Below are 22671 nucleotides of genomic sequence, written 5' to 3'. Positions count from 1 at the left end.
ACTGTTCGAATTTTGAACAAATGCCCCAACCGCTATGGATTCCCTCCAGCCGAAAGAGAAGCTCTTTCTCTTTCTCTTTCTCTTTTTGATTTTTCCTTTTTTTGGTTCAAATGATTTTTGCTATTGGGGTTTTTTGTAGGTTTTTTTTTGTTGATGAAAAATGGGGATTTGTGGTTGTTTTTCGGTAGTGGATTCCTTTGTTTTTTTTTTGTTGATTTTCCTTCAAGTTATATGATAGAATGAGATTTGCCTCATTTCTCTTTTTCATGTGAAGGTTGTAGGTCTTGGTGGACTGTTGCTGCCTCTGCTTTTTGTAGAGGAAGTTTTTCCCTCTGTTGTACTCTGTCCTTTACAGAGGATGGACCACATGGATGGGGTACACGAGTGACGATGGTGTGGAGGCTCGGATGATCGTGTGGCTTTTGAACTTGCATGGACGGCGAAGGCAGCTTTGGACAGTGGCGACGGCGTCTGCATATTTTGAGAATTAGGGTTTCATCAATCCTAATTTGTAACAAATCTGGACCGTTGGATCTAAACAGATCCAATGGATGGCATCAGGCAACGTTAGGATGACTAACTTCCTAGAGCTTCAGAATTTAATATATATATGTCTTTAATTTATAATTATAACTAAACTTATACATGTATTATAATATGCACAATAACAAACTTAACTGAATTTAATATATATATATATATATATATGCCTTTAATTTATAATTATAACTAAATTTATACATGTATTATAATATGCACAATAACAAACTTTTACAACAATTACAATAAAAAAACTAATTAATATAATAAATAACAAAATAAAAATAAAATAAGTAATGATAAATTAATACTAACATAATTTAAAATTGAAATAAAATTTGACTAAAATGAGTGTCTTATTTTCACCCTTCAACAAGGAAGCTTCCAAAATTTTCAATTCTCCTTTCGATTTCCAATATGGATTCCGATTCTCTAGATTTGAAAATTTTGACCCACACTTTGGTAGCCGCTTTAACAGACTTCAACAATTGAAGAATACCAGACTTCTCCTGACAAGTCTACAAAACCATGCTCATCAGCCCAATGCGAAAGAAATTTGAACGGCCTTGGACCCCGACTCAAATTCTCAGTTTTCAATAGCAGTGGATTGTGAGATTTGAATTAGATTCGGCCAACAACCTACAACTTTCGGAGAGATAAGAAATCTGTCTAGACGGCTGGTCGTAGTAGACTCTCCCCCTCGAAACGAATTTTCCATTAAAATAATATAAATAGTACAAAAGTCGACGTCATTACATTGAAATTATATGCGAAGGTCACGCCACAATGACCTTTTGAAAATATTTAACACCGATATCAGAAAGACGATGAACAGAACCCCCAGGTGAGAGTTTTGAAAAACATTGTTGTTTAATTTTATAAAATATATTTAGTTATAAATTTTAATTAAGTAAATTATAAGTTTAATAACTAAATTTTACTCTTTGTTCTATTTCACTCACTGTAATTCTATTTTTTTAATTCAACCACTGAATTTTATATATTAAATTTTTTTTTATCACTCTAACTTTATAAGACGTGGCTCATTTAAAAAAAATCATTCCTCCACCAGGGAAGCCTCTTGTCCCCGGTGGCTTTCATCGTGCCTCCACCAAGGAGGCCTCTTGCCCTCGGTGGCTTCCATTGCCGGAATCTTCTGAGGTCTTGAACAACCCGCAACCCCAAACTCCTCTTCCATCTCTTCTTCCTCTAATGAAGTAACCGCAAATGATGAGCGGAACAAATCCGTGGATCATAATGATAAATACATGAAAATGAAACCGTAAGCTCCAGTAACCGGCGAGCCTCATGAATATTATGTACACATTTTTTACTGGTTTTTGCTGGTTTTTTAAGTAAAGTTTTAGCGGGATTAGGTTGAAACCAAAAAGAAGAATAAAAAAAGGTATAGGCAACCAAGAGGGAAAATCGATCACCTAGATGATGGCTCTAAATGGAGAAAATATGGTCAAAAAGCTGTGAAGAACAACCCTTTGCCCTAGTATGTGCATGTGTGTGTATTTATTATGATCCACTTTTTGGTTTAGTTAGTACTATCATTTTTGAATCTGTGTCACTGGGTATGTAGTTTTCTTCTAACTTACTCATCAGTCATCAAGAACCCACTTCATCACCATTTCTAATTCTGTGCTTATTCACATGTTAATTGATTATCTCTGAAAAATCATCAAATCATTAGTCTTTTCAATAGGTATTCGATTTTTCTTGTGGCTAATCTTAGTATTTAGCATAGTATTAAATTGCGGTTGTGGTTGTCATCGTGGTTGTGGCTGCGGTGTTACGATTGTGTTGCAGACGCTATGACATGATTTTTCCCTAAAAATAATTATATTTTATGTTACGATGCGGTTTGTAATGTCGTGGTGATCTTAAAAACGTTAAGATACAACCGTTGCACTGCATTAAGACCGCAATTTAATTCTTTGGTATTTAGAGAGCATTCATTTATCAGGGAGATATTGGGTTTTGTTTACTCTTTTGTTTTCTTCTTTGTTTCTTTGTGTGAGGCTTCATAGGGTGAACTTGGCCATAGTAATAGTTCCCCATCTTCGAGTCATAGAGATATCACACCTTCCTCTTCACGCCATCATCTCTTAAAAGTTGCAGAGAGCGGTAGAGTGAAAACATTTTTTTTTTTTTATGATGGAGAAAGCAAAAACTGTTCTTGGTGAGCGGCATATGGGTGGGGAAAAATATGAAAACAATATTAATTAGTTTAAAAAATAATAAAAATGTCATGTCATTAAGAGTTAGAGAAAAAAAAGTGGAGTGACAAAAAAAATTCAATGTATAAAATACAGTGATTTAATTATAAAAAATAAAAATACAATGAGTGAAATTAAAAGATAAAATGAAGCTCGGTCAGTAAATTTGTACTTATTCTTAATTTGATTGTTACAATCACATTTAATAATAATTAATAATTTATATTAATATGTAGGGTAAAATATACAAATGGTCATCGAATATAGAATATTATTTTGTTAAGTTCTCTTACTATTAAAAATTACAAACTGGTCACCCAACAATTTATATATTTCAAACTCGTCATTTTCCGTTAAAAAATTGACAACCGTTTAAACTAAACATTAAATTGTTGATTGTAACATGATAAAATCATATTTCAATAATGTTTATTGGAACCGCCGTTGCTTTCAAGCACTGACTAGACGATATAATGTCTCAAGCACTGACTTACCGAAATAATATAAATGAAGAGTCGATACATAAAATACAACTCAAACGATTTTGAGATTAGATTTTATCATATCCAATCAACATGTTAGCATTCAACTCAGATAACCACCAATTTTTTAACGAAAAAGGACGAGTTTGAAACATATAAATAGTTAGATGCCCCATTTTGTAACTTTAATAATCAAAGGGCTTAACAAAGTAGCGCCCTATAATCAAAAAACTATTTTATAACTTTTAATAATCAAGAGACTCAACAAAACAACACTCTATAACTAAAGGACCATTTGTGTATTTTACCCTAATATATATTGATTTGTGATATCAATAATACATATCAATAAGTAATATTTATTATAGAATCATTTTTAATCCGTATAATAATAAATCCTTCAATCTTTGCATTAATTCCACTATTAAATATGGATTAACGAGCCAATTTGGATTGAAGTCTTTATAATCGGATTTACGGCTTCCATTGGGTTTAACCCATGGTTATAATTAGAGTTAATTACTTCACATGTCTCAAAGCATGATTCTCATTTTAAATTGGTCCTTAAATTTTTAAATGTTCTAGTTTCATCCCTAAATTATGACCTTTATTCTAAATTGGTCCCCAAACTTTTTGAACATTCCAATTTCATCCCAAAATTTATGTATATACTAATCATATCTCTTGTTAATAAAACCGTTAGGCAAAATTATATTATTATATGTTCGGGAAAAAATTAGGTTAAACTATGGTTGAAACTAATTACATATTTGGATTAGTTCATGGATAAAATTAGAATATTCTAAAGTTTGTGGACCAATTTAGAAAGATAGTCATAGTTTAGGGATGAAATTAGAATATTCAAAAGTTTAAAGACTAACTTATAACATGAGTCCTAGTTTGAGGATAAAACTGAAACATTCAAAAGTTTAAGGATCAATTTAAAATGAGGGTAATTGTTTAAAGACATGATGTAATTAGCTCTTATAATTATTTGAATTAATGTTCCCCTTTCTTAATCATTATTTTTCGTACACCGAGATTCCCGTTTAAAGCAAATGTATATACTTAATCTTAAATATATACAATTCTTGCTATTTTTGGAAATATATTTTAAGAAATAATCAATCAGAAAATATTAAATCAAATTTTTTTAGGAAATTCTAATTTTACAGACTTTATTTATCTATTTATTTTTTTCTCATCAAGTTTGGAAATTCGAAAGTTCATATTATTTTTCTGTTAAAAGATATATAAATTTATAATTAAATCTTGAATTAATAAAATTATTATTTCTATTTATTTGATGATTATATTTTATAATTATTTAATATTTTATTTATTTATCAATTAATACAAATTTAAATATTATAAAAATTATTATAAGATAATTAATTTAATCTATTCAATAATTGATACTTATATATATATATATTTGATTAATCTGGATGAATACAATGTAATATATGTTTAAAGATTTTTAATTATTTGATAATGAACATTCATATATTCCTATATACGTGGTGTTCGAATTTGAAATCTCAAGAGATAAAAATAATCTTTTAACCAATGAAGTCGCTTGGTTTGTGTATATTTTTATATTTTATGGTAAAATATACATATGGTCCCCAACTATAGGGTACTGCTTTGTTGAGTCCCTTAACTATTAAAAGTTACAAAATAGTCCCTCAACTAAAGGATACTATTTTGTTGAGTCCCCAACTTTTAAAAGTTGCAAAATAGTTATTCGACTATTCATATTTTCCAAACTCATATTTTTTGTTAAAAATTGATAGTCGTCTGCACTGGACGTTAACATGCTGATCGAGAAATGATAAAATCATATTTTAATGATGTCTACTAGCACTATTGTTGCTTTTAAGTACTGATTCAACAACATAATGTTTTAAGTACTAACTCGATGACATAATATAAACGAAGAATTGATCCATAAAATACAACTCAAACGGTTATAAGATCAGATTTTATCATATCATAGCCAACATGTTATCGTCTAGCTCAAATAACTGCTAATTTTTTAACAGGAAATGACGAGTTTGAAACATATGAGTCGTCAGATGACTGTTTTATAACTTTTAATAATCGTGAGACTCAATAAAATAGTGTCATATAATTGGGGGATTCAATAAAATAATATCCTATAATCGAGAGATTCAATAAAATAATATCATATAATCGAGAGACCATATTATAAGTTATAATAGTTGAAGAACCCAACAAAATAATATTATAGTCAGGGACTATTTCTATACTTTATCATATATTTTAATATATGAGTTTTAAAGAAATAAATAAAGCCGCGGAAAGTAAAAATAAAAATAAAACCACACGTTGCAAAGCAAGGAGCATGATTTTGTCATCCGGTGTAGGGTGCACGCGGGCAATCCGAGAGAGAACAGCAAAATTTTGTCTGTAAAATATTTTTAAAAAAACAAAAAGAGTAAATTACAAATTTTATTATTGAACTTTACCCTCTATCTTATTTCACTCATTGAACTCAAAAAAATTTAAATTTCTTCACTAAACTTAATATATTAATTTTTTTATTATTATGCCGTTAAATAGTTAACATCATTAAAAAGATGCTATTTAAAAAAAACAAATTTTCCACAAAAAAGACATTACTTTGCATCTATATAACAACTTATTTATAACGTCATTAATGAGAAAATAATTGAGTGACCAAAAAATTAATGTATTAGGTTCTGTGAAAAAATTAAAAAGATCCAAAATATAATGAATGAAATAGGAGAGAGAATAAAGATTAGTTACCAACTTTATAATTTACCCAATAAGAAAAGGGGAAAAAATACGACGTCGTTGTCTGTCTTCTACTCATTTGTTTGTCAGAAACGGGGCCCACTCGGTTCAAATTCTCTCTCTATTTCACTTACCCCTCCAATCATAAGACCAAAAACAATTAAAAATCAAATCAAAATTCTTTCTTCACCTTCTATACTGTTTCAAAGTTCAAACCCGCATAAAAAAAATAATAAAAAAAACTTGAAAATAAAAAGCTTAAAGAAAATAAAAAAGTAATTTTTATTTTATTTTAAATCTTCGATTTTAGCGGAACCTCACCGGAGATGGCTACACCACCATCTCCATCACCGACTTTGCCGCCTTCCCCTCCCAACACTACTACTACTACACCGCCGTCTTCCCTTTCCAACGATACTTCTCCTCCGCCGCCCTCAGTTACTAATAATACCGCTCCCGTGGCTGATTCACCGAATGGTACGTTTGCAAATTTACTACCGCCGCCGCGGTCCGGTGAGAGCTTACCGCCTGGGACATTAGCGGGGCTTATAGTAGGGGTGGGGTTGGGAGCCTTAATTGTGCTAATTGGAGCGGGCATCTTCGTAATTTTCTATAGGAGGAGAAAGAAGAAGCTTGCTAACAACTATTCTGTAGCTGCTCCTCAAGGAGGTCTGTAATTTTTTTTTTAATTATGAAATATTTACTCGATTTGATCCCTTCATTATGGCTGTATATAAATTCTGTATTTTTTGAAGTTCCATTTAGTACATTTTGCCTAAAAATAGTGACTTTAGTTTTTCAATTTTTTTTTTTACGATTCTAGGTTAATTTTTAAAAGTGTTTGTTTAGTTTCTATTGTGTTTTACTATTAATTAAATCGTGTGAGAACTATATCTATCTATTTGTCAACTTTGTATTATCTATTTATTTATTATTGTTTTGAGTATAATAATGTTTTTTTCCTTAAAAAAGGAAAATAAGATATTTTGTATAATATAGTGAATCTTGGGTTCCTTCGAGTATTTTTATAGCATTATTTCATTGGGATTGCTTTGAAACATTGATTTTTGGTTTTCATGGGTTTAATTTGCATATAAGAGCTTATGCTTATGAGCTAGATTTGCATTGTTGATGCCTTGATGGTATAGGTTAAGCCATAGTTTTCTTTTGGAGTTAACTTGAATCAATCGACAGATAATATACCTAAGGTGTGAAACTTGAATGAGTTACTTTTATTGAGGATTTAAAGTTTTCATGAATTTGTAAGCTATTGTATTCTTTTCTTAATCAAGATGCAGCCTACAAGTATCAGTTTTATTGTTCTTATCATGGTGGTTATTTTTAATGTTCCCTTACTATGCATTTTTAAATCATTTATGAAAGAATGAGATTTACCCATTTCAGCCCTCACACCATGAGGCATGCATGTTCGTACATATGTATAAGAACATCCAGGCATGCATTTGCTAGTAGTATACAAACACATGCATATCTGGGAAAGGGAGGGGTTGACACTTTAATAATTTTATACGTGGTGCTTGAAAGATAACCAATCGTAGTCTGGAATTGTGTTTCTATTTATGTTTGATTAGCAACAATTATCATATTGAGGATTGTTCATGTGCTTTTATTTTCATTTGGTTAAAGCATTCTTCTATTTCACTCTTGTATGATATGTTTTAGTTGGACAATTATCGCTTTATGGTTACAGTCTATTTTGGAATAAATTGAAATGGAATTGACACTAAATCTTGCATTTTGTTATACATCCAGTTGACCCCCAACATTGGCAGCAGAGTGTTCCTCAAATTGCTGTTCTGCCCAAACCTACTCCTCCACCAGGAATCACACCACATCTTCATAATTCTGTTGAGCCTCCTTCAACGAGTACTAGTATGGGCTCAGAAAAACCGTCAAATGCATCACCTTCCCCAGTAGTGGCCATGGGACATTCATTGGGCACATTTACTTATGAAGATTTAGCACTGGCAACTGATAATTTCTCTGATTCTAACCTCATCGGTCAAGGAGGTTTTGGTTATGTCCACAAGGGAGTGCTAAAGGATGGGAAAGTAGTTGCAATTAAGCAGTTAAAAGCTGGAAGTGGACAGGGTGAGCGTGAGTTTCAAGCAGAAGTTGACATCATTAGCCGTGTTCATCATAGACATCTTGTTTCACTAGTTGGATATTGCATAGTTGGTGTGCAGAGGTTGCTTGTTTACGACTTTGTCCAGAACAACACATTAGAATTTCATTTACACGGTGAGTCATTTTGGTGGTTAAATGCCTCCTCCACCCCATTCCTCTTACTTTACTGGCTGTGAGAAGATGAACATTGACTAGCTAAACAAAAAAGAAGAAAATGAAATTGTCAAGTACTTGCTTATTTTACTGATATCATCACTCGTTTTGAAAATTTTGCAAAGTTGCTAAATGCTAATACATGTTCCTGGTATCTTTGTTTTCCTTCTATATGGATGCTTTAGGGGCTTTTGAAGATCCTAATTCTAATGGTTTTTGATATCTTGAGTTGTGGATCAAAGTCTGTGTTTTTAGTCTTGAAATATTAGATTTCATAAAATAGTGAAAGTACAACAAATTTATTGTACATGGAGGTGGAAATTGTGTTGCTGTTTTCTAGGTTTGTTCAGGATTGTGCTTAGCAACAAAGTAACAAATGATGGTACTTGTTATTTTTGGCTCTTCGTAACGAGTCTACTTGATTAAGATTTTGAAAAATAATAAATCTAGCTATAAAAATTTGAAAAAAAAACTATAATATTCTCATGCAGAAGAAAAACAATGAAGTAGTTGAACAATAGAGATCTTACATATGATGGAAGATAAATAGGTAATTCATATACTATTGAGTGAAACAAATAGTGCTTTGTATAATCTTGTTCTTTTTTTTTTATAGGAATTAGGCCCTGTTAAAAACCCCCTTCTTAGTTATTTTGTTGAAATAACCAAAGGAAGGGGAAAAGGGTGCCCTAAATTTATTACCACACATAAGAAGTACAACCAAACCGAAACACACACAACAAAACCCTCTTACACCAACCCTGAAACCCCACTCACCAAAGCCACAACCTCACACTCACTATCCTATTCCAGATTTAGCTAAACAGTCAGCTTCCCCATTAATACATCTGTTAATATGCCTAAGAGTAACACTAAACTGCAACACTGTCTTCTTAATATCTTTGATCAAATCAACATAGAGAACCGGGCACAGATCCGGGTTGTTGATCCATTTTAAAGCAAGAAAAGAATCACTTTCCAATATTAGAAACCCCTTATCCTTCCAACCTGAATCAAAAAATAAGTCTAACCCTGTTTTGATCGCAAAAATCTCTGCCTGAATCGGAGGGCACGGACCTGCTGGCTGCTGCTCTGGAAAACGAAGCTAACTTTATATTATCAACATCCTTTAGGATTCCTCCTATACCACTTCTTCTCCAATCAAAAGTAACTGCCCCATCAACATTCATCTTAAAATAACCCTTAGGAGGAGGACACCGCTTCAAATTTTGCATCCGCACCTTGGAAGGTGAACGATGCACGTCCGCTAATGTTAAATCACCCACAAGGCTATCAATTTGAATAGAAATGCTCATATCTTAACTATGATATGTTTTAATGGGATGAACACACGACATGCAGGAAAAGAGAGGCCAGTTATGAACTGGTCAATCAGAATGAAAATTGCTCTGGGTGCAGCCAAAGGATTGGCATATTTGCATGAGGACTGTAAGGATACTCTTACTTGTCTACTTTAAGTTGTAAATTCAAGCACTTTCCTGTTCCTAACAGTTTATACTTTCTTCACAAAACATAAATACATAATCAGGTAAGCCCAAGATCATACATCGTGATATCAAGGCAGCTAATATTCTTCTCGATGAAAGCTTTGAGGCAAGGGTATGTCTTCAGTTTTCAAGTTGAATGCTATTTCTATAGCCACAGGATTGATTAATTCTTTTGCCTCTTGAGGTTGAGAACAAACCATAGTGCATATATTTTTCTCAATGTTTATATTAGCTCTTTAGATGTTTTGGAAAAAATAAAACTGTTGATTTAGTTTTGGCGTGACACTTGAATGAGAAAATCCTCCTTTAGATTGGAACAATGAATAAAAAAATGTATCTGATCGTAAGACTGGAATTGCCTGTCCAGCTCAGTTGGTAGAGCGTAAGGTTCTTAACCTTGTGGTCGTGGGATCGAGTCCCACGGTGGGCAATTCATAATTGCTGGAGGTCTTCCTCGGAAGTTGCTCTCAACCTAGCGTTGGGGGCAGCCTACTACCCTACCTCCCCCTTATCCCATTACATATGGGAATAGGGTCAGCTAATCTGATCGTAAGACTGCTTCAAGATACTTCATCTCTAAATTTGAGGAAAACTTGTTCTGCATTTATTGATGTAGAGAAAATTTATTTTTGACTCGTATGACCTACAGTCCATGCTTCTTTTCTAAAGCAAGCCTTTGAGCCTCTTGCCTATATGTTTTTTTTCCAGGTTGCAGATTTTGGACTTGCAAAGTATTCTTTAGATACTGATACTCATGTATCCACTCGAGTGATGGGAACTTTTGGGTAATAAATGTATTTTCAATTATTTCTTCTGCATTTGATATTGTTGCACTACAGAAATTATGGCTCAGTCCATGCTATTTTGCGGCATATTTTACTTTCATACTTGGTCTTTAAAAATCATATGCATCTCTTCTCACAAGAGAGTGTATATGCAGTTACATGGCTCCAGAGTACGCCTCCAGCGGGAAGCTCACTGAGAAGTCGGATGTTTTCTCCTTTGGGGTTGTGCTTCTGGAGATGATTACTGGACGCCGCCCCGTTGATAAGACTCAGCCATTTTTTGATGATAGCATAGTTGATTGGGTCTGTACTCATTTTATCAGTATTACTTCATTTGATGTGTGTATATATATAATCTAGTCAATCATGAAAGGTTTTCCCTTTTAAGTGATTTTTAATGTTAAAAAGGAGATCTTGTTTTCATTTCAAATGTTCAAAACAAAGGTTCAGGCCCCACTGGAACATGGACATGCAAATGCTCAATCTTCTTGCACAAATTCTATGGCCTTTCTCACATCCCCTGATTTATTAGTGCTCGACTTCTATGGGATGAATAACAGATCTTTTTTATTGAATTCTAGGCAAGGCCTTTGCTCTCACAAGCTTTGGAACATGGACATTTCGACGCATTTGTGGATTCGAGGTTACAGAAGGACTATGACTCCAATGAAATGACCCGAATGGTTGCTTGTGCTGCAGCTTGTGTGCGTCATTCGGCCAGGAGTCGCCCACGGATGAGCCAGGTTTTTTACCAACTGCTTCATTTTAAGTTTTGGTCCTTAATCACAACTTCATTTTATCAATTAGGTAAATGTTTTAGAGTCGAGTTGTCAGTTTTTTGTGAACCATGTTAACATGTTGCCACAAGCAAAAGTTAAATGGTATGTATTTATTATTGTTCGGTAACCTCTTTTAACTCTTGGTATATTTTACTTCTTTGGGAATGTTTTCACTTTTTAATTTATAGAAGCTACATACTTATTCCAAATCAATGGTATGTTGCTTAGACACTGGTGTGAAAGATATGTGTATGTCTGACACAAGTATGTGCAAGTTTTTTTTGTTATTGAAGTTTTTCTATGTATTTGTAGTGTCAATGGAGTCATATCCCCATACTTGTGTCTGAAAATATGTCCGACTGTTGAACATGGTTACATCCAGAAAAAAAAATAAGGAAAAAGAGAAGTAGGTGTAACATAGGTATGAAAATTAATGAACCTGGACTAAACACTGGCACGTAACCACCTTTCTATCTCTTAATGCAGGTAGTTCGAGCCCTGGAAGGAAATATTTCTCTGGATGATTTGAACGAGGGAATCGCTCCCGGGCACAGCCGAGCGTTCGGTTCCTTTGAGAGTTCTGATTACAGCTCAACCCAATACAAGGAAGATCTGAAGAAGTTCAGGAAGATGGCACTGGAAAGCCAAGAGCTTGCTAGCAGTGAATACAGTGCAGTCACCAGTGAGTATGGTGTTAACCCATCTAGCTCCAGCACTGAAGGACAACAAAGTACCCAAATCGAAACATCGAAAGCCGAGAAAGAAACCAAAGATGTAAGCGGGAGCTCGTAACAAGATCTGTAGTGGAATTTGCTCGGGCTAACAGTAGCACGTATTTTCCAGCCAGCTTTAATATTCATTACTGCCTCATTGCAACTAGGTAGAAATCTGAGATTTCTGCTATCTGCAAAATGGTAGCCATGGTATTTGGTTTAGGTAATCGGGTGAATTTTGTCAATTCCATCTATTTCGATTGTTTAGAGTTGTCAAAACCTCTATTGTGTGTATATTTGATGTAGTTCAAGGCTAGAATGTTGAATGCTGTATCAAATTCTATAGAGGATCTTCAATGAAATTGAAATATTGCTCACTATATGCTATGTTGTACCATGGCTTGATGGTACTATATGCCACTGGATATGTCAATATTTATTAAATCATACCGACATAGTCATATACTTGGAAGGACGTATGATTTTATGTTAAGAGGAGTAATTTATAAAATTTTAGAAGGGAATGAACTTATAAAATTTCAAGAATGAAAAAATAAATTATCAATAAAAAATACACAGAAAAAAAATACAAAAGAATTTAAAAATTTTAAAATTATTCTCTTCTGTCTCTCGATCCCTCCTTACCTCTGTTTTGAAAACCGGACCGGACCGACCGGTTCAACCAGTTCAACCGAGAACTGTTGCCTAGTCCGGTTTAATCTAAACAGGTTGAACCGCTACTAGTGAACCGGCCATAACCGCTGAACCGTTTGAACCGGACCGGCTGAAAATCGGAAAAAACCGGAAATTTTGTTTTTTTTTTTAAAAAAAAAATTAAACCAAACGTCGTTTGTTAAACGAGCCAAGTCGAACTCGAGTATTGCTGAGCTCGACTCAAACTTGAAAACTTTAAAAGTAAGCTCAACTCCGCTCAAACTCACAAGTTAAAAATTATCAAGTTCAACTCGAACTCGAAATATAATATTGAAACTTGAACTCAAAAAGGCTTGAAAAAAAAAAAATTAGAAGCTCAATTGAAGCATAAAATTCGAGCTTGATTGAAGTGAAAGAATAGTTCACTCAATGCTCACCAAAAAGGCTCCATGATTTTGAATGTCAAATTACCTCAATTATTTATAGAAGTTAGTTGTGATGCTCTTCTATGTTTCTTAGCCATGTGTGATTGTTTTATTCTTATATTTTTACTCTTTAGACTTTTGGGATGCTCTTCTATGTTTCTTAGCCATGTGAGATTGTTTTTTAAAAAAAATTAAACCAAACAATATCATTTTGTTATTATTTTTTAGCCCCAAATTTATTTTTTAATTATAGTTATATAATTATATTTATTATTTAATATGTTTTATCTTAAATATTATGTTGTAGTTAATTTGAATCATTTTGTTTCACTTGATTTTATGGTTTTTAATTTATATATGTTATGACTTGCTTTGAATATAACTTGTGATATAAAAAATTATTTTTTATTAAATATTTTTGGTATTTTTATTTAATTTTTAAATAATTATGACGTCGTCCGATTCTTCCGACCGATCAAACCAATTTAACCGGTTAAACCAATAAATCGATAACATAATCGATTCGCTAATCGATCCGGTTCTAAAAACCATGCTCCTTACTCCACCTAAATTCTACGGGAAAAAGGAAAGTTGAAGGTGGAAATGACTTTACCTTCGCTAATCATTGTTTTGTCGAAAACCACAATGCCTCATTATTGTTTGGCAGAAACTATAAATTTTGGTTCGTCACAGGATGAACTAGAGCAGTCATTTCCCTAAAATTTTTAATTTTTTTAATATATTTTAATTTAATTTAATTTTCTTTTAAAAATATATTTTTATCTCCATAAAATTTAATAAATTTATTTCATACTTAAAATTTTATAAGTTCACTTTTCTTAACATAAATCATATCACAACCTTGCACATTCTATAAGAGATTAATATTCATTGAAAATAAAAGGCTTAAAGTAAAAATAAATACTTAAATTATGTCATCTTTTTCTTTATGTCCCTAAATTATTTTTTTGGTCAAATTAAATACTTAAACTATTACATTTAATCATTTTAAGTCCTACGATTTTTTTAGTTAGAATTCAACCAATAATATATTGATATTCCATACAAAATTAGATATTTGTTTTGACAAAAATAGTTTAGGGACTTAAAACAAAAAAGTCATAATTTAGAGATTTATTTTGACAAAAAATAGTTTAAGGGGTTAAAACAAAAAATGAGTATAATTTATGTATACTTTTTTAGTTTAAGCCAAAATAAAATAAAAAAGTATAGAGAATCATAAATTTATTTGGTCATGGAACTATGGTGTTTATTCATCGAGGAATGATTTTTTTGGGCGAGTTGATGCTTGGATGTTTATTTGGGTGTTTGGATGGATTCATGATTGGATGAGTCTAAAATATAATCCATTTATATAAGATAAAAAAGGTAAAAATCGGTTATAATCGAAAAATTTGTTAAGAACATAATTTTTTTAGAGTAAACGATATAATATTTTATGTTGAAATCGAAAAATATTATATTTTTCATAACAATTTATGTAAATTACATTATTATTCTGCAAGTAACCTAAAAAGTTACTGTCAATACATTCTCGATTGTAATATTAATTGTGTAACTTTTTATATTGAACATATAATAAATATTTTAGGTTAAAATTCATCGGTTATAACAAAAATTATTATTAATCGTATAACTTTTTAGATTTGATAAGATACATTTTGGATTAAAGCCGGTCACAAATTAATCTTAGATTAAGCGCGGTAATTTTAAAGAGTTTTCAATTACACTAGTGTGCATATATTAATTGCAGGAATCCATCACTTTACCTAATTTCTAAAGTAATTTTTTTTAAAAGATATGTGAAATATTCTTTTTCTCTCAATTATTTTAAACAAATTATTTTACAAAAAGGTATAATTGAGAAAAATATCTCAAAGTTTAGATCTACAAGCAGGTAGGGGTGAGTAAAATTCGACTCGACACGAAAATCTGATTTTTTTTCCATTCGAAAACCTGATTTTTTTGACTCGACTCGACTCGAAAAAACTTGTATTAAATTGACTTTGAGTTGTAATTTCATAAACTCGACTTGACTCAGAAAAGTTTCAAGTTTAAATCGAGTTCAAAAATACAACTTGAATAACTTGAAATTTTTAATAATTAATGTATTAGTTATGAAGTTTGAGTTGAGTTCCTTGATTCTGTATGATATATGTATACACATATGAAAATAACATGAATAAATATATATGTATTGTATACGATTATAAAAAAAACCATTTAAATTGAAATCAATTAATATCATAATACTATAAATATTTACAATTAAATTTAAATAAAAATTCAAAAATTTAACCCAACTCAACTCGATTCGAATTTATAAACTCAACTTGAAATTTTTTGACTCTAAAAAAATTTCAAGTCAAGTTTGAGTTATAAATAACTCGTCAACTTAATAACTCGTATTTTTTTGACTCGATTCGACTCGACTAAATTGAACGCTGACCCCAACTAGCAGGGACATTTTTGGAAGATAGCAAAGCGGTCGTTGGGTGGCTGAAAACTGAAGAACTTGTATGTAACTGTTTGCAACAGAATTTGGATTTTCTGGCAAAATAAAACAAATTAATTGATCACTCAAAACTTCAATTCTCTTTGAAATTTCGTATTTGATTTTTAAGAAAACAAATCCTACAATTTTCTAAATTACCAAAACAATAATACAATTGAAGATCGGATCCCATGGCGTTTCGTCGGCGTATGCTTCTAAAGATCGTAATACTCGGTGACAGCGGGTAAATCTTATTATCGTGTTCTCTTATTTGTATATATTATAAGTTTTTTGTAATTTCTTTTTTTTTTAGTTTTAATTATTATATGTATTAATATGCATATTCTTTTGATTTTTGAATTTCTAGAGTTGGGAAGACATCTCTCATGAATAAGTAAGATTTGAATTTGATTTTTCTTTTCTGTTTTTAGTTTTTGAAAATTTCAATTGCTGTTTCTGATGTTCTAGTTATTATTAATTTTACTGGAATTAGGTATGTTAATCGCAAGTTTAGTAATCAGTACAAAGCGACGATCGGAGCCGATTTTTTTGACAAAAGAGGTTCAGTTTGAAGATAGATTGTTGACATTGCAGGTAAAATGCTACTTTATTCTAAATAGAAACGATTTAATTTTATTTCCTTGTTTTCACAAATAAACAAGTTAATTATACTGCTTGATGTTGCCATCCTTTAATCTGGCCTATCTAACATGTATTTTGCTCGGGAAGTAGCGAGAATAAGCTTTATTTACATTTCTTAGCATTGATACGCTCTGTCTGTAGATATTGGATACTGCTGGGCAGGAAAGATTTCAAAGTTTAGGTGTGGCTTTCTATCGAGGTGCCGATTGCTGTGTACTCGTATATGATATGAATGTTATGAAGTCCTTTGATAATCTCAACAACTGGCGTGAAGAGTTTATGAATCAGGTAATTTTCTATTCAATGACATGGGAGATGTTAATTGGAAGAATGAAGTAATGTTATGAATTATTGGTTGACTGTTCAGGCCAGTCCGTCTGACCCAGAAAAATTTCCTTTTATTGTGTTGGGAAACAAGGTTGATGTTGATGGTGGCAATAGCCGAGTGGTAAGATTCTTTTTTACCCTTTTTATTACTGCTTTGTAATATCAAATGGGAGTGTGTATTTGGGTTTTCTTGATGGTTTATGAATGAGGTTATTTCTTTCTGGTTTAGGTTTCTGAAAAGAAAGCAAAGACATGGTGTGCTTCAAAGGGAAACATACCATACTTTGAGACCTCTGCAAAAGGACTCAATGTTGATGCAGCTTTTGAGTGCATAACCAAAAATGCTCTCAAGAATGAACCTGGGGAAGAAATGTAAGTATTATATGTATCAGAATAATTGCTCTGTTTGGTGCTTTTTCATTCATGTATGTGGTTAGTTAGTCTTACCAAGAGATGTTGGATGTTGGGAAGTAAAATTTCGAGAAATCAATAATGTTCCACAAAGAACATGTATGCTCATTAAAATGTTTATGCTGATGGATCAGTTTCAATGAAATAAAATAAATTATTAATGTTGAAGAAAATGAGAAATAGCGTAAATTGACACTAGAAGATGTGATGTAAGGCTCTTCTGATGCCTTAACAAATGATTGTGGATCTAGGAAGGAAGCAAAACAACCTGCGAAGTGAATGGCTCAAACAGAATTGTTAAGGGTGGTAAACGTAAGGGTGATTAGGTGGGCTGTTTAATTGAGAGATGGAAGCGGAAGATGATTGATATGGCTATGGTTATGGTTTATGAAACAAAGGGATGGTTGTGAGGATAGTATCTTAAAGAAGACTCAAAGAAGAACCAATGCTATATAGAGCAAAGACCCATACTTTATATTGCTTCTTTAAGGGGTGGTATGAAGTACTTTGACCCACTAGTTATAAAGAACTAGGAACCAAAAGTATCAAGGTGAAAATAGAAGGGGTTGACGCCACAAGTATAAATTATACTTGATAAGTCGATAAAAAGTCACTAGGACTTAAGGAAGAGAATAATCTCACTTTAATTAAAACAAAGGTCTGATTACAAATGAAATATAATGGCCTATTTATAGTTTTTGAAGGGACTTGGCCGAATAGGTACATGTTGGTTCGGCCAGCCCTTGTACCTTCCTAAAATGACATGATTTTTAATGAAAAAAATAAAACTTTAATGAAAATACATGCTCTTGGCCGAATGGTTATGTGTTGGTTCGGCCCTAAGGATGATTTGAATGCCTTTGGAAGTTATTTGGGCGCCAAAATGAAGAGGAAAGAGTCTTTGGCCGAATAAGAAGCATCCCTTGGTGTTTTGGCGCCAATTTGATGTCACATGGAGTGCACATGCTTAATGATGCACATGGTAGCCTACATGAATGCACATGGGTCTTCTTGCTATGCTTTGATGAGGTTGCAACCATAGGATGATGTCTTGAAGTCCATGGAATGAAGATAGGCAACAACTAGGCGTGAATTAGCTTCCAACGTGTATCTAGATGACATGGCATCCATTGGGCAGCCTAGAGATGAACTAGCTTCAAGGTAAGCTATATGAGTGTCTTGGTAGCTAACTGAGTTATAGCTTGAGAACTCAAGCTAGTTAGCTGGTCCAAAGCTCTCCTCCAACTAAGTTCAGCTACATGCTAGCTCCTCTAGCTAAGTTGAAGCTCCTTATGTGATGAAATGAGCTGCCATAATGTTCACGAGCTAGTGTGAGCTGCTATGCTTGTCCTTTTAGCTAACCAAGCTACCATAATATGCCTTGCTTTGTGTTTCACCTATAGGAATCACCAAACAAATAAAATAAGTAATGTGTGAGCTTATTTAAGGTAAAATGCATGCTGCCATGAGGTGTTTGAGTGATATAAGCTATGAATGCATGTCATGAGCTAAGTACATAATGATATAACATATGTAAGCTAGTGTGTAAGACCTAGGAGCTAAAATGAATGCATATGAGCTAACAAATGAATAGTTAAGCATGCTGCCATTTCATGAATGTATTGAATCATGCTTAAATGGATGTAAGATTAATCTAACATACTTATAACATTGTGTATCAATCATAAAGATCTGGGTATATGTTTTATGCATGAATATCATATAACATGGTATTCATAAATGATAAATGGAAACATGTAATAATAATATCCTACGAAATGATATGTAATCATAGCATATATTTGAATGATATGAAAGACTTGATCAACTAAGCATAGGATGGAAATAATAATATGATAACTTATACTAACATGTGAATGCATGCTTATGATAGAATATAATGTATAAATGATATAATATAAGATAGGGTAAGAAAGAACTCCCTTAGAAACAACAATGAAGAGCATCCATGGTGTGTTCAAGTCATGGAGAAAATTGGAGCTAGTTTGGATCGTATCATCCTCCCCTTCTTTTAGGCGATTTGTCCTCAAATCGAAGTAGTTTCTCATTGAAGACCTTCTTGATGTAGGAATGATTGAATCCTTATGTTTTCCTCCAATAGATGATTCACACGATATGTTCAACCTCTTGGCTTCAAATCTGGTAACTTCACATCCTTTGATGGGAGGACACAATGTTTGGGAACCATCACATGTCCTTTAAATGGAAAAGACATATCCCTTCACGAACTAACTTGATCCTTTTATTTTATTCTTTGAATAATCACAATGCTTGGAAAGGACCTCTATCTCTTCAATTCCTCCTTTTAATTCACCATGCTTGTTGGTGAAAAGGTTTGTCTCCTGGTTGGAGTCATCACGTATCTTGGTGAAAATAATTATTCTTTGAATGACTCCTTGGTGCTGATTTAAATGATCATGTCCTTTCACCTTTGTGCCTCTTTGAATGATTGCCTTTAAGGTTGGTACTATTTCACCATAAGGATGAAACAAGTTGCTGCAAAATAAATCAAAGTTAGTAAATGGAAAATTATTAACAAGATGAATGGAAATAACAAACCAGGGTGGATGTTTAATGGGCATTGGTTGCTTAATGATGAAAAACTCCATTGGTTGTTGAATTCCCTTCAATATGTGCAATGTACTTGGAGTCTTAATGATCTCAACTCTTGGTACTCCAATTGGCTAATTCTTTTGAATTTCAAGAGGTACATCCTTTGAAATGTCAAAGGACATATCTTGTGCATCACCAAAAGTCACGTCTATTGATTCTTCAAAAGACATGTTTCTTGAATCTTCAACTTGAAGTGACATGTCTATTGGATTGTCCTGCACGTCAAAAGAAAGAATAGGAGTATGATTAGATAAAATATGTTCTTCACCCTCATTTTCCTTTTTCTCTTTTCTCCCATATTCAATCCTTTCATTTTGTTCATTTTCAACTCTCTCCACTCTTTTCTCATGCAAAATTTCTCTTTCAAATTTCTTCATGGCTTTAGCTTTCTCCCATTCCTCTATACGTGATTTGAGGGTAACTTGACATTCATGAACTTGGCTTGGAAGCATTGGTGCTAATATGATTTTCCTCCCTTGATGTTGGAAAGAGTACTTGTTAGAGAATCTGTCATGGGTAGCCTTCTTATCATATTGCCAAGGACGCCCGAGTATAAGGTGGCTTGCACTCATGGGCACCACGTCAACTTCATCTTGGTATCTTCCAATTGAAAAGGTATAACAACTTGTTTGGTTACCTTGGCTTCACCCATATCATTGAGCCATTGAAGTTTGTAAGGATGAGGATGCTTGGAAGTCTGGAGACCCAACTTTTCCACCATCTGAGTACTTGCTACGTTTGTACAACTTCCTCCATCAATGATCACCATGCAAATTTTATCTCCCACGTGACATTTGGTATGGAAGATGTTCTCTCTTTGTTCATCCTCTTGACTTTGAATGTTCAAAGTCCTTTTGACTACAAAGATGTTGGATGGAAGAGACATGTTAGCAAATAAGGAAAAACGAAATGTGTGTAGGACCTTACCAGAATATACTCTCACAAAGCCTCACGAGTCACTCCAAGGAAACTTGAATGTCACTCAATCCACTCATGTTTGCACTCTAGGACTTTAATGGCTTTTACTTGTCCTCTTCTGATCTCACACACTCTCCAGCCTTTTTCCTCTCGATTCTATTGTCTCAAGTTCTAGAGAACTTTACTCAAAACTGTATCAAGTAAATTTACTTGTTTGGCGTCGGCTGCAAAAGGGTTAGTAGGAATGGAAAACAAATATAATGAAAGGGTGGCTTAGAAATAGAAAGAAGAGAAACAAAAGGGTTACTTACACAAGTCACTTCACAACCTTCTATCACCACAATCAATTTAAACGGCTTACTTGAATTGCTTGGTGATGATAATTGTTGATGAGTGCTTCAACTTCTTTCATTTCTTTTCTTTGCTTTTCTTCTTTTTGAGTGCTGGATTTTCTTTCTTTCTTTTGGAGTGCTTCAATTTCTTTTCTGATTTTCTTTTTCTTTGACTTTGCACTTCACTTGCACTTCTTTTTGTATTTTCCTTTTTGTTGTTGTTGCACGTTGCTTTCTTCCACCAAAGCTCTGATTACCGCTTGATGTATATATGATAATCATGCTTAATATGATTATAAGACTATCCTAACATGCTTATAACATTGTGTATCAATCATAAAGATCTGGGCATATGTTTTATGCATGAATATCATATAACATGGTATTCATAAATGATAAATGAAAACATGTAATAATAATATCCTACGAAATGATATGTAATCATAGCATATATTTGAATGATATGAAAGACTTGATCAACTAAGCATAGGATGGAAATAATAATATGATAACTTATACTAACATGTGAATGCATGCTTATGATAGAATAGAATGTATAAATGATATAATATAAGATAGGGTAAGAAAGAACTCCCTTCGAAACAACAATGAAGAGCATCCATGGTGTGATCAAGTCATGGAGAAAATTGGAGCTAGTTTGGATCGTATCAAGATGTGACCTGGTTTTTCTGTGATAGATCAATTCTTACATCAATTACACTTGAATGCTTCTTAGATGAGAGCATTGCTCAGGATATTGTGTTGTGGATTCGTCTTGCATGGTGACCTATCCATACCCTTAATAGAGTAACTTAATTCCACATTTGAACTGCTTTGTTGTTTATATGTCCTTGGAGAGCTCTGATTTATTTGAACAATATTCATTTACTGCCTTGTATTTGGTAGATCATGGGTTCTTGTCAGAGTAGAATAACAAATTAAAACATTGAAAAACGTTTTGTTCATTTGTATGTGCGATTAGTTCATAAAAAAGCATTATGAATATACACAATTGCTAATTGTTTGTCTTTCAACTCTTGTTTTGATCATGAACTAAGATACATTCCTGAAACGATTGATGTCAGCGGTGGAGGACGGTCACAGAGATCGACTGGGTGCGAGTGTTGGGTCGTTGTATGGGGGTTCTTTTGGTTTAATTAGAGTGCAAAAACAGCTGCTATGGTTTTCTAATTTCTGGATTACTAGTGCAGTGTTTCTCACAGGTAAAGTTAGACTAGGATGATAATACTTCCCTAAAGTTGGATTTTGTATTACAAGTTATTTCTTTCTTTTACGACAATTGATTTTTCCAAGCTTGTATCTGCTGTTTTTTTATTTATATTTTATATGAGTTAATTGCATCATATGTCCCCAAACTATGCCTCTCATTTTAAATTAGTCCCTAAACTTTTAAACATTCCAATTTCATCCTTAAACTATGGATATCATTCTATATTAGGCCTCAAACTTTTGAACATTTCAATTCCATCCTCAAACTATGACCATCATTATAAATTAGTCCCAAACTTTTTGAACATTTCAATTTCATCCCAAAATATATGCATATACTAATTACATCCCTTGTTAATAAAATCGTTAGGCCAAGTTATATTATTATATGTTTTTAAAAAATAGAATTCAAGTTAAACTATGGTTGAAACTAATTACATATTTGGATGAAATTGGGGATGAAATTGGA

At 32.7% G+C, this 22671-nt stretch overlaps 1 non-coding gene and 2 pseudogenes across 1 annotated transcript; all 3 read left to right on the top strand.

The window, feature by feature from the left end:
* Positions 1-6305: 6305 nt before the first annotated feature.
* Positions 6306-12489, top strand: LOC120204295 (annotated as a pseudogene).
* On the top strand, positions 10195-10267 carry TRNAK-CUU. The gene has a single exon. It is a non-coding gene; the product is annotated as a tRNA-Lys (tRNA).
* Positions 12490-15899: 3410 nt separating the features above from the next.
* LOC120198816 lies at positions 15900-22294 on the top strand (annotated as a pseudogene).
* The last annotated feature ends 377 nt before the right edge of the window (positions 22295-22671 follow it).

Source organism: Hibiscus syriacus, unplaced genomic scaffold, assembly GCF_006381635.1.
Source record: "Hibiscus syriacus cultivar Baekdansim isolate YM2019G1 unplaced genomic scaffold, ASM638163v2 tig00000340_pilon, whole genome shotgun sequence".
Taxonomy (NCBI): Eukaryota; Viridiplantae; Streptophyta; class Magnoliopsida; order Malvales; family Malvaceae; genus Hibiscus; species Hibiscus syriacus.
The sequence above is the reverse complement of the archived record's forward strand: the minus strand, read 5'-3'. Positions and strand labels throughout refer to the sequence as shown.